Genomic DNA, 18,856 nt, shown 5'->3' with positions numbered 1-18,856 from the left:
AATGTTGATAATCTATGTAACGGTGAAGATGATGGTGATTAGGGAAAAGAAACCGTGCGACTTCGAGTATTTGGGTATTAGATGTATTTGGTAGGGTTAATTTGGTCGGATTCGGAATAATATATTCGATAGGTTTGGATTATTGAGTAGACCACGATTTATGCTCTCCTCGGAATTTTTTTTTGCTTTCCCTTTAACAAAAATCATTTTCTAACCCAAATTCAATTTAAAATCATCAACCAAATAATTAAGTCAAAACAACCATTTGTTTTTGTGTTTTAATTCAGATCCGTGTTTAATGTGATCGGTTGTCCCCTGATGGGTAGGGCAAAAAGCTGCAGGTCAAAATAACGGGGGAAGTCGCCAGTTACTCATAAGATGAGTTTTTTTTTCTTCTTCTTCTTGCTTTCATTCCAGAAGGTAGTACAGTGGTCCTCAGACTACATCCAAACACTTTTAAATGAAAGTATGTTTGGTAATTACGAGGTTTAAATCCTACCTCCATGGTGGGAGGGAGCATCAGACCACTTGAAGATTATCATGAAATTCGCCTCTCCCTACTACTTAATCAGGAATTCTAGAAAAATACTCCCTCCGTTCCTAATTAATAGGCTGGTTTTGTTTTGAGAGAAAATTAAGGAAATTAAGAGAACTAATCTTCGAAAGTGGTCCTCATGACACTTGTCAATAAAAAAAGTGAAGTGAAATGGTTCCCATGACACTTGTCAGCAAAAGAAGTAAAGTGAAATGGTCCACATGACAATTGTCATCAAAAAAAGTTAAGAGAAAAGTGGTCCCAGAAAACTAAAGTAACATTTGACTTTCCCAATTAGAAAACCAGCCTATTTTCTGAAACATTCATTTATAGAAACCAGCCTATTATTTAGGAACGGAGGGAGTAGCATTATGAAATTAGCATGTAAAATACATGAAGGCTTCCACTTGTATGTTGTATATAAGATGGTGAAGAACTACGAGCTTGTGAGAGTTGGAACAAGCGTCTATGGTGTAGTCAAGAGAGAGAATGGATGGTGCTAACTGTAAATAAGATTAGAAATGGTAATGTAAGTTAGCAATTGGAAGACACTCTTTCCATCTTGTTATCTCAACAACTAGCACTATAATATCTTTCAGTTCACGAACCAATCTCTGCAGCTTCGATCTCCTTCTTGTTCATCTGCTATTCTCAACCCCACTATCGCTGCCCTTGGTTGACTCAACCAACACCAGGAAACCCAACAATTTCACAAAACCTGTATTTTTTCTTCTTGAATCCATGACAGAAAACACAACCGCCGGATTTCAATCTCAGAACTCGACCAAACCCACTCCTTATTGAACTTGATGGTTAACAAATAGTTTAATTAAACATGACTCATACAGAAGAAAATGTACGATATTAGTCATTTTACAATACTTCTCAATGGAAAGAAGTCTCGCTAAGACGCAAATGATGCTGACAAGTAATGTGTAAGTATAGAAGAAAAAAATATGTCCAACAAACTTTACTAAGATCAAAGTAAACACTGTTTACAAGCAAACAACCAATTCACAGTAAATCCCTTTGCTATGCAAATAATAAAACATCTCTTTCTACAAAATTTGTATCCAATACTATGAGTTCGGTTATTTAATGCGAGGTTGCACAGACCTAAAATTTTGCAGTTTCCTCCTACAAAGTAATCTACAAGTGAGTAAATGATAAGTACCAGAACTACCTTTCTGGGACCATCAATTACTGAAAAAGAATATGCTCAGACCAATTATGATTAGGGTTGGGTCAACCCACCCAACCCATGCCCAACCCGAACGTTGGGCGGACATGGGCAATATATTTTAAAAATTTGGACAAGCTTGGGCACAATTTTAATAAACCCGAGTTAAATTTGGGCAAACATGGGCACAAATATTTCTAACCCGAGAAACTACAATATAATTATATAAACTATTTTTATAGTTAATAGTATTATCTATTAAGAGCAATTTTAGCCATTATCTTCGAACCTAATAATGAAAATATAAATCATATCTATCTCATTATGAATTCAATATGATTTTTTTTTTATATTATTATCAATAATAATAAGTTATTTGGAAATTTAATCTAAATATAACAATTAAATCTTATAATTACTAAAAAAAAATATTATTACATTAATGAAAAATAAATTTTAAGACTTAAATTAAGTTCATTAGGGTTTCTATGCGTGTGTATATATATGAGTCTACTGACTAACCCATTTTCACCGAGAACACACCATCACCTATAAGGTCGTTGGTGGATAGTTAACTGAACCCCTGCAACTGTCCACAATTTCTGTGTTGTAAAGTATTAGCATAGGTCAACCCGAGGAACCTGGCGAACCCGAGGAATATAACTTGGGAGGGACTTGGACAGTACCTCCACGGGTTCCATGGGCAATCTGGGCAAAGGATTTCTATCTCGGGTCTGCCTCGGCCAAGCCTTCCAACCCGACCAACCAACCCAAGTCCCATCCCTAATTATGATTATTATCCACTGTCGCTCTCTTTCCAGAGTTACAATGTATTGTATCTTTAAAAAAAAATCAACATAAATCATCATATTTACAAATGTGAATGCCCCATCTCAATCGCATATTATAAAGGTAGAATGAACTTTAAGTAACATGGTATTTTGCTAGAGAGAACTATCTTAAACTTTTGAACTTGTATGTAAATTTATTGTGTGATCCAATCAAAGTCCAAATATGGGGTTACTCCACCAAAATCAAATAATATGAAAATGAACTTATTAAGTATATATGGAAGAAAAGAAAAACATCATAAATTTAAGGTTTATGAGCATTCTAAGATTTCTGATTTTTAAAAATTAGAGTTCTGGAACTTGTTAACAAGATAATAAAAGAAAGAAAATAAGAAAAAAGAAGAAAAACAACAAATATATATCAGATAAAGAAGAAAAATTAGAAGTCCAATGGTTATAAATTTAGCTTATATAGTGGTGGAAACTGTGGAGTAAAAATATATAATCACTTAAAGTTAATGGAGATTGTTAAATACTTGAACACCTAGGGGTTGAGGCCTGCATTGTAAGTATATTTTCGGGATATTTTGAATGTGGGTGTAGTTTCTAAGCAGCCAAAAATAACATGTTGAATGAATCCCGGCCGCTTTACTCATCGACTACACTGCAACTTCTGATTACCTCAATTTCCGGTGTACTTTCTAAGCGGTTAAAATTAGCTAACATCGTTACTCCTTGTCGTATGTCTCAAAATATTATTTAACAGAGCTGAAAAAATATATGGACTAGGACGTAGTTAACGAGTCGACCACGATTTGTGCTTTCCTCTGATCACTTTTTGTTCTCCCTTTAAAAAAAATCTAGAAAATACCTTTTCGAGTTCACATGGGAGAGAATTTGCTATACCCAAAAAGTCCCTTTTTATTCCCCTAATCGAATGAATAAATCACGAATACTCATGGATAAGCGTGTGGGCATTTTTGTCAGTCAAGCAATTCTCTTTAGAGTTCGCACGGTTTCGCTAGTACTCACTCACACGCTTAACTTTTATGTTTCCGTCTCTGTATCTTTCATCATCATCTATTGCCATTGCACTCCATTTCTGTAACGCCTTTCTTCAATCGATCCCTCCATACAAAACCTTCTTCTCCTATTATTTTCCCCTTGTTTTTCAATATTTCGGGAATCATTTCCAATTCTATATAAACAATATATATATTTTCCCTTCCTTTAGATTTGGAAATTCTCATTCTGTTTTCATTGTTTAGATTGATTTTTGATTTGATTAGATCTGTAAACCGGTTTCTTGAAACTTTGGTTGGTTTCAGAATTTTGAGTTTTGGATTCAATGCCTGGAGATTCTTCAAATGAACAAGACACAGATGATTCAAATACGTTTGAAGAGATCGATCCAACTCGTCGATACAGCCGTGTAAGTAACTTATTATTTCAATCCGTGTTTAGGCTTTCATTGTTGGCGATTTTGATTTACTTTCTTAATAATTTGAATTGAAACCCAGAATCTGAGTTCCAAAATTGTCTACATCATGATATACTCCTTCACCATAACTGTAGATTAATATAACCTGTTCTGTAATTCACTTAATCATCTGATTAGGACAGTTCTTTGTTTCTTTTGCAGTATAAAGAGATTTTAGGAAAAGGGGCATTCAAAACAGTGTATACTTTCTTTCTTATCAGTATAAAACATCATAAATTTAAGGTTTATGAGCATTCTAAGATTTCTGATTTTTAAAAATTAGAGTTCTGGAACTTGTTAACAAGATAATAAAAGAAAGAAAATAAGAAAAAAGAAGAAAAACAACAAATATATATCAGATAAAGAAGAAAAATTAGAAGTCCAATGGTTATAAATTTAGCTTATATAGTGGTGGAAACTGTGGAGTAAAAATATATAATCACTTAAAGTTAATGGAGATTGTTAAATACTTGAACACCTAGGGGTTGAGGCCTGCATTGTAAGTATATTTTCGGGATATTTTGAATGTGGGTGTAGTTTCTAAGCAGCCAAAAATAACATGTTGAATGAATCCCGGCCGCTTTACTCATCGACTACACTGCAACTTCTGATTACCTCAATTTCCGGTGTACTTTCTAAGCGGTTAAAATTAGCTAACATCGTTACTCCTTGTCGTATGTCTCAAAATATTATTTAACAGAGCAACCCTCATCTTCAGCAACCGACGCTTATGGATCGACAATAAAATAGCGAAAAAAGCTTTTTTTGTTAACTCACGAGTAATTAAGCTCCGCAGAACCGACCAGATCGAATTCAAACTCAACAACTAATACAATAATATTTTAAATAAAAACCTCCCTCCTAAGCTTTCACCATAAACACAGAAAAAGGAATCCCGAATACGACAGATCCTTATCTATCATTACTTTTAGAATGCATAATCCCATATTCCTTGCGGATTGGTTCTCCTCAGAAGAAACCCCCGAACTTACGTTATCACGTCCAGTCAGCCTTTTCATAATATTAAAAGCACTAAGTTTTTCTTTTGCCATTTTGTTTGACCTCGAGAGTGTTCTTCGCAGGAAACTAATTAGGATAAACTTCACTAGCAAAAGCAGTGAACAAGCGAGTCTTCAGACAAGAATCAAAATTAGAATCTTTTCCAATATCGTTTATGGTACTACAACAAACATTGAATATAATAGAAGTTGTAGTACTATATCTTCTTTCTCGCAAAATTTTTGTTAAGACTTTGTTATTGTATTCCCTTTTTAGCCTTTGCTGGTATTTTACTTTGTGTAGCATTATCGCTGCTCTTCTTTCTTCCAAGTGGTCGAGATTTTCTAAAATGAGGTTCAGCTGTAAACCCCTCAAGCTCGTCAACGCTATTAGACATGCCTAATAATGGTCAAGAGGGGATTTAGACACTAGTGACTCGATTAATCAAATATGAACGTTAATTAATAGAAATTAATCTAACAATAATTTGGACAAATAAATAATACTATTAGATAGATTTCAAAAAGTTTCCCAAAAAGCGCTACTCGAACGCGTTATTCGGATACCAAATGAAGAAGAAAATCCTTCAACTTGTGAGAGGGGTAAAAAAGTAATTTGGATAAGTGTTATTAAGGCACCTGACTCTGTTATTCAAGGCACCTCTTGTATCAAACAATAGATTTATCCTTCTCGGCTGCCCACATCCAACTTCATGGGTGTCTCATCAACTAAATTTGGTTTTATCCAAAACCAATCGAAGGTATATTCATTTTTCTTTCTTCTTCTTCTTCTTCTTCCTTCTTCTACTCCTTTCCTTTCCTTGTTTGTTCTTGTGCAGAGTTTCTGTAGGTATTGTGTGAGAAATCATTCGAGTAAATTAGTTGAGGAAGTTGTTATTGAGGTTCTGCACTAGATAAACGAAGAACACAAGCTTTGATCCTTTGAGTTGGAGATCAGCCACCAAATTATAAACATAAAACAAGAAAAATTAATAATAACTGAAGTTGTTTTAATTGATAATCTTACGTAACAAGGTTAGCATATATGTATATGTAGCTTTACTTCTAACCCCAAGTTGTCGTAATTAAGGCAACTGCATGCCTTCTTAACCAAACTAGACAAATTTAAAGCAACTGTCTATCTAAGGAAATAATTAACTACACAAGGAAATACTAATTAAGGAAATAGGGAAATGTAGTTTTGGTGCTGCAACATCCCATTCCGCATGAAGCACGACTTGTCCTCAAGTATGAAATTCTGGAAATCGAGTGATAAATTCATATGCATCTTCCCAAGTTTCTCCATCATTCGAACGATCTTTCCACTTAACAAGCCACCTAGTGCCGACAACATTACCCTTTTTGAACATCTTACGGTCCAAAATTTGCTCAGGTTCCCATTTTTCATAATCTATAGTAGTTGGTAAATCAGTATTGACCACAATTGAAGAACCAAGTTTCAATTTTAACTAAAAAACATGGAAGACTGGATGTATGCGACCTGTTACTGGTAATTATAATCTGTATGCCACTGTTCCAATTCTCTCAACAATACGGAATGGTACATAAAACTTTCAAGATAGTTTAGAAAAAGACTTATCACGAATTGTTGTCTGACGATATGGATGAAGACGAAGAAAAACCCAATCATTCACAACAAAAGAACGTTCAGTTCTATGACTGTCAACATAAGTTTTCATTCTAGCTTGAGCATCATGCAAATTAGAGTGAAGAATTCTCATAATATGATTTCGAGCTCTTAATAACTCATCCACAGCATGCACAAGAGTTGTTCCAGGAAGATAAATTGAAATTGCAGGTGGAGCTCGACAGTATAAAGCTTGATATGGAGCCATCTTAATAGTTGAATGATAACTAGTGTTATACCACCACTCATCCCATAGAAGCCATTTTAACCAATCTGTTTGCCTGATTCCAGTAAAGCATCGTAAATAACATTCCAAAGTTCTGTTTGTTACCTCAGTTTGACCATCCGTTTGAGGATGATATGATGAACTGCGACAAAGCTGAGTATCTTGCAATGTGAAAAATGCTTCCCAGAAGTTTCTCATGAAAATAGGATCTCGGTCACTAGTGGTTTTTTTAGGCATTCCATGAAGTCCAACAATTTCTCTCACAAAATCATCAGCAATGGTTGAAGCAGAATAAGGATGTGATAATGTTATAAAGTGAGAAAATTTAGATAAACGATCCACAACCACCAGTATTGAACTCTTCTTGTTATATAATGGAAAACCGTCAATAAAATCCATTGAAATATCCATCCATACATCCATAGGAATAGATAATGGTTGTAGCAATCCAGGAGGAGCTAAAGCTTCATATTTATTACGTTGGCAGACATCACATTGTTGTATAAATGAATTGATTGAAGTTTTCATACCTTTCGAATAAAAGTTTTTCCGAAGACGTTTATAGGTTCTCAAATAACCAGAGTGTCCACCTAATGGAGTTGAATGAAACTCAAGAAGTAGTTTACTGCACCATTCAGAAGTAGATACCACAACAATGCAACCTTTAAATTGTAAAACTTCATCAACATATGAGTAATTACGTTTATAGCTTGGATCTTGGTACAATTTTTGAATAACAATTGTAGATGGGGAAAAATGATTTGCTGGTTTTTACGGAATTGAGGAGACGACCGTGCGGAAGAGACTCCTTGAACCGAGTGAAATGTTTAACCTCACACAGATGCACTACAAGAAAGGAGTGCTTTAAGTTCGAGAGATCAATCTGTAGGACTCCGTCCTAAACCAAGACAATGGTCGTTCCAGAGTCAATTCGGTCACAAGAGAGGATGGGTCGATCTGTAGGAGGGAAGCTGAGAAATGTGTGAGATCAATGGTGATCAAGGATTGTTGGTGTGTTGTGTATTTTGCGTGAAAATAGTTTCTGAATGATTGAGTTTCCTCAGTTGAGAGTAATTGCTAAGATGATGAGTTCGTGTAGACGAAAGATTGTCTGTATGAATGTTGTCTTGTTGGAAAGAATTGTTCTGTCTTTCAATCATTGGTTCAGAGAACTATTTATACTGCTAGACTTGTAAACACCTTGATCTCATGAAGTGTGACAGTTGCTGGAGTCAAAGAGTGGGAAAGTGGAAATCGTGTTAAAACCAGTTGCTCATCGTGCGGAGACTTGGTTAATTTTCTACCCACTACTTTGCTAACTCCTTCAACTGATTGCACGACTTGCTCAGATTCTCATCGTGGATGAGCACACGTGTCGTAGACCGCCAGACCAAAACCCTAGTTAATATCTCCCCCATGTGACACGATTAATGTCTCGTGATTATGGAGTCTGCAGGGCAGACGTGTATTTAGTTAGTCAGTTGCTGACTTCATGGGACGATGAGTCATTGTATTGCTGAGACGAACGTGGTTTGCAAATGTTCTAGGTTTCATGAGTTGAATGTGTCTGTTGAGACAGAGGTATGATTCTCGAGTAAATTTTGATAGTTAAAGTGAGCAAATATTGTTCATTCGATGGATTGTTGAATATTGATAGTTAAACTAATATTCCTTAGCATGAGCAAATATTGCTCATCTGAGCGAATGTTGCTCGTTTGATGAATTGTTGGTAACAGGACCAAATAAAATATTAAATTAAAATACTGGTAACTGAACCGAGTATAATTAATTAGAGTGTTGATCATGGGATCAACGTAAAATTATTAGTGTTTGAATCTGCTCAGAATTATGTTTTGCAGAGCTTTGGATCCAAAACCATAATTTTGATCAATTGTTGATCAATTGATGATCAATTGATGATTTATTGAAAATCAACCACGGGGTGAAGGAGGAACCGGCTACATGGGATGATGAGTCGACCATGTAATGCCCATATGCTCAAGTGAGCAAAATACCAAAGTCTCTTGAGGACCAGTTGGTGAAAGGATGATTAAATGCTGGTTTAATCATTTATTCAAATAATGTTCATTTGAACCTTAGGTGTCAAAACCTAATAAATTATGAAGATATGAAGGACAGACCAAGGGGTTATGAAACCGGTCCTGGTTGGTCACGGGATCACTGACGATCATTTCATGAAAATTCCAAAATTGTTTGGAAGAGTTTGAACCTAATGTGAACAAATTAGGTCAAATGATGAAAATGTGCGGCACCAGCCTCTTGCAAGCTAAAGAGCCAACCTTGGTCGGTCAAGGTAACATGCTCACTCGCCAAAGTGTCCGTATATCAGCCCTGAGAATTTTGATATTTTCTGATGTGCGTTTGAGCAACATTTTGAGAAAATACGAAGAAATCAGGGTTTTTGCTGAAACTGAGGAAACTTCATAAGATGAAGGAAATAATAATAAAAAATGAAGAAATCATGAAGTGTGGGATCGGCTATGGCCAAGGCATGGTCGGCCGGCCAATGAGCACGGTCCCATTGCACTTTTCCTAATTTATTATTATTTTCAAGATTTTAGGGAAATATCATGAAATCAAAGAGTTTCCTTGAAGTGAAGAAGTTTCCATGAGATGAGGGAAACAAATAATATTAATAATAATAAAATAAGGGCGTGTGGGATCGGCATGGGCATGGTCGGCCGGCTAGGGCCCTGTCCCGTGAGTCTACGCTAATTTTATATTATTTTCATGATTTGAAAGAAATATCATGAAATCAAGGGATTTCCATGAGATGATGGAAATAATTAATAAAATAAGGAATTACAAGGTGTGGGACCGGTCATGGCTAGGGCATGGCCGTACGGCTAGTGACAGCGGTCCCGTGACACCTTTCCTAATTTTATATAATTTTGCATAATTTTCTTGATGTGAAGGAAATACCATGAAACTGAGGAGTTTCATGAGATCAAGGAATTTCCATGAGACGATGGAAATAACAATTAATAAAATAAGGAATTACAAGGTGTGGGACCGGTCACGGCTAGGACATGGCCGTCCGGCTAGTGACCACGATCCCGTGACACCTTTCCTAATTTTATGTAATTTTGCATAATTTCCTTGATGTGAAGGAAATACCATGAAACTGAGGAGTTTCATGAGATCAAGGAATTTCCATGAGATGATGGAAATAACAATTAATAAAATAAGGAATTACAAGGTGTGGGACCGGTCACGGCTAGGGCATGGCCGGCCGGCTAGTGACCACGGTCCTGTGACACCTTTCCTAGTTTTATGTAATTTTTGTATAATTTCCTTGATGTGAAGGAAATACCACGAATTGAAGGGATTTACTCAAACGAAAGGATTTTCATGGGATCAAGGAAAACAATAAAATATTATAAAATAAAAGAAGAGGCGTGGGACCAGCCACGATGGCATGACCGACCGGCCAGTGGGCTTGGTCCCCTTAGACACCTCCTTAAATATTTTATTAGTATTATTTTCTTCATGGTTTCATTGTTCCTTCGTGTTTTGGAATGCTCGTTCGTGAATTCAGGTGCTCGTTAGTGCATTTATTGCTGAATACATTTGCACCATTTTCTCGGGGCTTACTCGATGGTGGCTCAGATGCCCGTACGTTGAATATTTATTATTAACCCATGGAATTCTGCTGGGAAAAGCCATGAATTGAAGTAACGAATATATACAGAATGTAGAATATTTTCTAGGAATTCGATTGATGAATCTTGCGATTAGAAATAATTAATTGATGACCCTATACTAGCAGGCATGCTGTCTAGGAGTACTATAATTATTCAGAAATCGAGGTATAAGCTAGTTGGAGCAGAACGCTCGATTTGAATGTTTATTCTGTAAATTCAGGGAACATTGCGACTTTCTGAAGGCGTGGTGCTCTATACTAGTGAGTAATACATCTAGGAGCCGTCCAATCATTTCGATTCTTTACAGAAGTGATTACTGAAATTGCTCAGCTAATGGAATATGTCGTGGTCTCAGCTGGGAGATTGCATATATATGCTCTGAGAAGTAATATACTCGATCAGAGACTTTTGGAGATATTCTGAGAGGCAGTACGCTCGATCAGAGGTGTGACATTTCACGCTTTAACGAGAGACATGAGCCTCAATACTCATCTGATTGCTGGATCAGGAATATGTATAATATTGGTTTTACGATTTTAGCCTTTGTCGAAAATCCACCATCTACAACAGTACCTAAAACAGCATCTGCATGGCATTCCTGAACAATTTCATTGATTCCAGAAAAAATGGGAGTAGTAATGGCCAAAAGTTGAGGACTAGCCATCCTTGATAAGGCATCTGCAGCTCCACATCTATATATGATTTCATAGTCGTAACCTAATAATTTGGACATCCATTTTTGTTGTTCAACAGAAGACAATCTTTTGTCAAGGAGATATTTAAGACTTCTGTGATCTGTATAGACTTTAAAATGTCTTCCAAGCAGATAAGGTCTCCATTTGTTCACTCCAGAGACAATAGCAAACATCTCCTTATCATATACTGATAAATTCAAATTCTTACCAGATAATGGTTTGCTGAAATATGCAACAGGTTTGTTAGACTGCATTAAAACTGCGCCCAACCCATTACCAGAAGCATCACACTCTAAACAAAATTCCTTCGTAAAATCTGGTAATGCCAAAATTAGAGTGCTTGTTAAAGCATATTTGAGCTGATTAAATGTGTCTGTAGCTTGCTCAGACCATTTGAAAGCATCTTGTTTTAATAACTTAGTTAATGGAACATATATTTTACCATAATCTCGCACAAATTTGCGATAATAGCCTGCCAAACCCAAGAAGCCTCTAAGATATTTAATTGTAGAAGGAATAGGCCAATTCTTAATGCTTGAAATCTTATCTTCTTCCACAGCAACACCTTCAGCTGAGACCGTGTGGCCAAGATATCCAATGGATGAATTTGAAAAGTCACACTTAGATTTATTTAAGAATAACTTGTGTGCTTGTATTAACTCAAACACAATTTCAAGATGCTTAAGATGCTCAGAAAAAAATTTACTATAAATCAACATGTCATCGAAAAATACCACAACGAATTTTCGAAGATAAGGTCGAAACACATCATTCATCAAACTCTGAAACGTTGCAGGAGTATTAGATAATCCAAAGGGCATGATTGAAGTTGAAGAATTGCTAACCAACAAATAATCATTATTGTTTAAATGAAATCTCATATGAAGTTTCTTAAAATCCCATGTGATTGCACCCAAAGTTTGTAGCCATTGTACACCAAGAACAGCATCGCAACCACTAACAGTCAAGAGAAAAAAAATCAGTAGTGAACTGATAATCTTGTAACTGAAGAGAGATATTTGTACAAGAGCCATGAGTTTCCAAAAAACCACCATTACCAACAATAACTTTTAAAGAAGTGTTATTTGGTTGATGAGAATGACCATGTTTCATAGCAATTGATGGATGTAAAAAATTATGAGTTGAACCAGAATCAATGAGAACTGTAAGAGGTTCTCCTTTGATATATCCTGTGATTCTCATATTTTTAGGAAAAGAAGATACTAGAAGAGAATGAAGTGAGATTTCAGAGTCTTTAGGAATGTCAGCTTCACTGTGAGTCTCCTTTATAATCTGCATATCTTCTTCTTCATCATTAATATTTTTGATTTCATCATTGTCTGGAGCCATATCCAAAATTAATAATCTTGGTTTAGCACACAAGTGACCAGGTGTGTAGAGCTGATCACAATTAAAGCATAAACCTTTTTCTCGATTTTCCCTTTGCTCATCCAATGATAATCTTTTTGCTCCTGGAGGAATTGAACTTTTCCTAAGCTATACATCATTAAGTGCTTGCCTGAAAGGGTTAGGTTTAGCAACAGATTTATAAAAATAAGTTGTAAGGAGCACGTCTTCTTGTTTTAAAGCTTTTTCGAAGGCCATAGATAAGATTGTAGGTTCAAACACTTCTATAATACATCTTATCTCAGGTAAATCAGTAACAAAGTTCAATAATGTTATCTCAGGTAAGATTGTAGGTTTCAAGGATTTAATAAAGAGATCAATAATGTAATCTTCAGGTAAATCAGTAACAAAGTTCAAAATTTGTTCAAATTCCATAATATGGTCATGTACGAATCCTTTTTGTGACATTGAAGATAAAGCCAAACGTGGATTGACAAACTTTTTATCAGCAAAACGATCATAAAACAAAGAACAAAAGTGTAGCCAAGTCGGGTTTGTTACCTTACTTCGAATCCATCTATACCAAGCATTAGCTTCTCCTTTAAAGTGAGCAGTAGCTAATGATATTTTGAGGGTTTCAGCGATATTATGTAGACGAAAATACTGATCAGCTTGAAAAATCCATCATGTTGGATCCGTACCATCAAAACTTGGAAATTTCAGATTAATAGACGCTGCTCGAATGCCTGAAATATTTTCTGAAGTAGAACCAATATTGTTGTTATGAAAACCATTGTTACCATTGGTATTGATATGACCATTGAAACCAGGAGGGTGAGAATTAAGAGGAAAACGCGCCAAGAGAATTGATGTCATATTCCTGGTAATATTATCAGTAAGTGTAGTTGTATCCTGCTTGTTTGCTTGTATTAAAGCAGCCATGGCTTTCTTATGAGAATCTAACAGTGTATCGATGTTTTTGTTATTTGAATTTTGTAGCATAGTAAACAAAGCATCCATTGTAGCTGCTTTAGATTCCTCCTCAGCTTCTTGAGTCTCAGCAATAGCTTCCATGAATTTAGTGATTTTTGTATTGAGAGCGGTATCATAACTGTGATTTTATTGACCTCCTCTGTAATAGTCATGATGAAAAGCGGAAGAAGAAAAAAAATTGCTTGAAAATTTGAATAGAAATCAACCTGCCCTGCTCCAGATATTGGGATTCTGCACTAGATAAACGAAAAACACAAGCTTTGATCCTTTGAGTTGGAAATCAGCCACCAAATTATAAACATAAAAGAAGAAAAATTAATAATAAGTGAAGTTGTTTCGATTGATAATCTCACGTAAAAGGGTTGGCATATATTTATATGTCGCTTAACTTCTAACCCAAGTTGTCATAATTAAGGCAACTGCATGCCTTCTTAACCAAACTAGACAAGCTTAAAGCAAATGTAATGTTGGCGCTGCAATAGTTGTATTATCGATGAAGAAGATGGTGTGGTTGAGATTTATGAAGAAGAACAGTTGGAGATTGATGTGGTTTCAGGATTAATCTAACATGATTAGAGTTAGAGATTGAGAGGTGAATTGAGATGTTGATGGATGAAGAAAAGAGAGGTTGCTGTTAAATTGACGAGATGAAGTTATTCTGATGAAGAATCATAAAAAAGAATCATAAAAACCAGGTAACTTGGGTTTTTCAAACTGGTTGAAGTTTTATGAGAAATTGATGTGATTCTTTAGATTATATATGGGTTTATTCTTAATTGATAATTTGATTAAAGAAATAGAGTTTCTGTGATGGGACTGAAGACTAGGGTTCCTGTGACGGACCAGAATTTTTTTGCTTCCAGTGGGACAGGTTATGGGTCACTTGGCAAACTCCGACTCTATGATATGCCACTCAAGTAAAAAAAAATTGTACATTCATAATCCTATGAATCCTACACACTGTAGAAATCTCATTAGTCTGAAGGTCAGAATTCTATAAGCATATGTCCCATACCACAATACTCATAAAATTCGACAAGGATTCCAATTTCAAAAAATAAGAGACTGTTGATTGCCTAAAATAGGAGTTGGCCAGTTGCCAATAATAACATACGGCCAGTTGCCAATTTAAATAATTCATCTGGCCAGTTGCCAGATGGCCAGTTCAATTAATTCATGAGGCCGGTTGCCAATTCAATTAATTCATGTGGCCGGTTGCCAATTCAATTAATTCATGTGGCCAGTTGCCATCGCTTTACTGTGACGTCATTGGCCAATTGCCAATGGTGAAGGATGGTCAGTTGCCATCGTTTTACTGAGACGCCATTGGCCAGTTGCCAATGGTGAAGGATGGCCAGTTGCCAATTAAAGGATTGCAATCATCTCAGGATAGATGGTATGAACTGCCAAAACAGCAACCAACACTTTTAGATGATATGAACAACCTTGTAGAGTTGTGCTGAACCGCATAGCGGCTGCCTACATACCCTCTCTGTTGCTCGAAGGGATCAAGCACGACCGTAGTTCGTCATTTTATTTAGATAATATGAACTGCCCTTAATGGTAGCAATTATCTCTTATGCCAGATAGTATGAACAACTTATCGTAGCAGTAACTATCTCTAGCCATCGCTGTAACTTAGATAGTATGAGTTGCATAACAACAACTATCCCTAGCACATCGCATCACCAACAATTACCTTAGCATCCATCAATTAATGGAAAGATACCAGCATCAGTAGTTTTACCTGTACCTGTCACTCAAAGCCAATAGTAGACTATAACAGTATGGCGAAGATAAGTTTATTCAAGCAACTGTGTAATGAAAATGCGCAATAGGTTCAAGGTACCAAATTAATATCCTTTAACCAAACTACTTACTACCTTATCTGTCTTATAGAAATACCATGTAACACTTAATGGACAACTTTTGAATTAACATGCCCATGTTAAGGTACTGGCGCTATAAGATAGAATTACAGACACTTGTTTTAGTGTTCTGCGTAACAAAACATCTATCAAGGCTCACACAAACTTCAAGAGTAAACAAGTCACCATTCTTTCTTGGTGATCGGTAGCACAACTAGCAGAAAGAAAAGAACTAAAATCAGACTTCACGGTTACCTTGAGTTGACGAGAATTGATACAACCAGGTGTTAGTCAATCCTAGATGCTGACATGAAACCAGAATATACTTAACGTTGTTAAGCGTGCAAAACTTGGTATCTTAAAACAAAACACAACTGGGTAAGAGTTGCTCCGCTAATAATATTTTAGCGCATTGTTCAGACTCCATTAAGTACTGCATTGCAAACCACAATTCAACGGGGGGCAGTGGACCTGATCTCACTCCATAACTGCAACCCACAACAAATAATACTACTATTTTGCAAGACAATATAGCTACAGAATTTGCACACCACCAGCAACTAGTAGCATCGATATTTTTAACACCAACCATTCATGAACAGTTAAAAACAAACCCAATTACCTCAAAGATGAAAAGAACCGATGGTAACCCAAACCCATGCAAGGAACTACATCACCATTGCCTAGTCCACATTAACGATAACTGTGCACTACTGTTTATGCAGTTAATAGAAGGGATGACTAAAATGTACATGAACTACAATTTATATATTTACAACCACTAACGAATTTATACATAGAGCTAACCATGAATTTTTACTTTGTGCAAGCTAACAGACATTAATTAAGTTCGAAGGAAGATACCCCTTAGATGTATCCTCCGTATCGGACCCTTACTGTAATCACAATTAAGAAGGATAAGCCATCACGGTGCTTAAAAAGAGATACACACTCTTGATATAAGCTGCTAACCAAACACCTCTCAAAAGACCCCACCAACCATTTGTAATTAAAGTGGATAAATCATCCAATCCCATTATAAAGGCTTCGATAAGAATACATAACCCATTATCAAAGTAGAGTCAATATCTTTAAATTACAAGACTAAGCAAGTCCAGTGGCACACTAATGTAATCATTCACCATATGTCTACCGACAAAACATAAGATTAATCATGTCAACCATTCTAGCATTTAAATTATAAAAGCATTCTTTTCTAGCACATTTAAATGTAAGCAGGAACAAGTCCAACTACAGCAAAACTCACAGTAATAAGTAGTATTGTAACAAGCTGACTGTCTCACATTCCGACAGTAGAACAATCTGATCCATATATATATATACATGAGCCAATCATGTAGACCTTCATAGAAATCTTGTAGTGGTATATTATGAGTAAAATTACCAAGCACCATCACTACAATTAAATAGCTAACTGCTATTCCGAACTCATGAAACAGTCTATGCTCTGTACTTTGATATATTAGAAAACCAACTTCATTTCATATAAAAATCTCTTTGCCCATCGTATCCAGACTAATAAACTGAGAATAATAAGAAATGAAATATACCAAATGTTATATTTTCAGTTTCCAAACTCCAAAAGGAATTACGTTACATTCCAAGTCAAATTGTTCCACACAAAGAGCGAACTCGGACTTTACTAACATCGCATAATCATTTTATACCAACATCTAAAATCCAAGTAAGAGGACTTGGGACTCGGACAACATTGAAAGCATTGAAACTTAAAAATGAATATTCAAGCTTAAATAAACAAAATGAGCAAGTGCTCGTGTAGAAATACACTAAAGTGGTAAAATCATTCCTTCTATGCTGACACGGAACACCCATTTGTATTTCATAAATAATATTAAGCCTTCAATCCGACATTCATAATTATTCTGAAATACAAAAATGTAGTTGATTAATTAGTTAATCAGCAACCACTTATGTACTGCACGTGAAAAATGTTAGACAGGGGTCACTAGACTCACTACCCAAACTTTGTAAAATGAATCAAAACCAAAATGCGTCAAGCAACGAACACAGAGATTAGTAAGTATAATGAACATACCTTACAAGCCTCATGGACTTACTGTCCATTAAGCATTTCAGCGAATACATCATTTAGACCCAACTAATCACTGAAATGGGTCAACTATCCTTCTTATCACATGCTAGAATCTCTAACCTAATTTTAACAGTAAAGTGCCTACAACCACACCGAAATTCTCACAAAAATAAAACACCCTCTTGCCGGTTCTTCTTGCTAAATAATTATCCATGACTCTGTACACAAGCTATTCATGCTAATATACTTTTCTCATTAGGTGATTAACTAACCCGTCATTTAACATTATCAGGCTAGTTTAGATTCATATCTCTTAGACATATTAACAACGAAAAGAGTTCAAGTATTTGAATGTTTCAATTATGATGTGAAAGGAAGTAAGCATAGGAAAATATATTTCTCTTAGGAAAAATATCAAGCAAGTGACGTGTTCCGAATTCAGAAGATAGAAAGAAAAGTGCTATCTGCTAGAACACAAAGAACATCAAGTGTACCAACCAAAACTGGTCAAATATCACTTCTCTTTTGAAACCCACTCAACAGAATAAAGGGATTTCAATAATCAAGAACGAATTGAATCAAATAATTGATTAGCCACTTAGGTCAGAATTATATTGAGTTTAAACAAAAATGAGGAAAGATATAATACCTAACTATCCTCCATCCATTGCCAATATGAACGACGGCTACATCATTCTCTCGTCTGTTTCTTGGTCTGAGACTATTTCCAAATCCATGACCAACTCATAAGACTTTCTTCTTTATTTTCTTGTTGATTCTTCCAGCCCTAATTTGACCAAAAATCACTCCATCTCCATCATCCCAGCATGTACATATGGGTTGATTTTCTTTCTCCAAATACAACAATTCCTCGAAGGATTAGTACAATAGAAAAGGTAAATTTGAGAGAGCAACAATCACCGGAGACCGGGGAGAAAAGGGGAAGAAAGATCCATCTCCCTTTATCTCTCGTTCCTACTAGTTTTATCTTCAACAATTTACACAGGTGCCCTCAATGTCTCTAATTGTTACACGTGGGAAGCATGCATATATGCCTATTTAGGCACCAAGGATCTAGATTAAGACAAAATCCCTATTTAGAAATGACTATTTTTATTTCCATTATGGCAACCAGAATTGTTAAAGGCACACAGACATTAATTTTTCATTCTATTGTTTGTACGGAATTTTATTTCTAATCCTAATGGGTTCGGTTAAACCGCAGAAAAAGATTCGTACTATCACAGTTCCTCATGTTCTTCCCCAAATTAAAAGTTAGGTTCCTAAGTTGGAAAATATAAATAAGTATAAAGATAGTTGAGGTGATGACATAATAGAAGGATTGTTGGTGATTGA

At 35.7% G+C, this 18,856-nt stretch overlaps 1 long non-coding RNA gene across 1 annotated transcript; it reads right to left on the bottom strand.

The window, feature by feature from the left end:
• Positions 1 to 16,971: 16,971 nt before the first annotated feature.
• LOC113341995 lies at positions 16,972 to 18,470 on the bottom strand. The gene is made up of 2 exons (XR_003356324.1): positions 18,150 to 18,470; positions 16,972 to 17,330 (listed from the first exon to the last, which is right to left on the bottom strand). It is a non-coding gene; the product is annotated as an uncharacterized LOC113341995 (long non-coding RNA).
• Between the last annotated feature and the right edge of the window lie 386 nt (positions 18,471 to 18,856).

Source organism: Papaver somniferum, unplaced genomic scaffold (genome assembly GCF_003573695.1).
Source record: "Papaver somniferum cultivar HN1 unplaced genomic scaffold, ASM357369v1 unplaced-scaffold_33, whole genome shotgun sequence".
NCBI classification, from domain to species: domain Eukaryota; kingdom Viridiplantae; phylum Streptophyta; class Magnoliopsida; order Ranunculales; family Papaveraceae; genus Papaver; species Papaver somniferum.
Note: the sequence above shows the minus strand (reverse complement) of the source record. Positions and strands in the feature narration are given on the sequence as shown.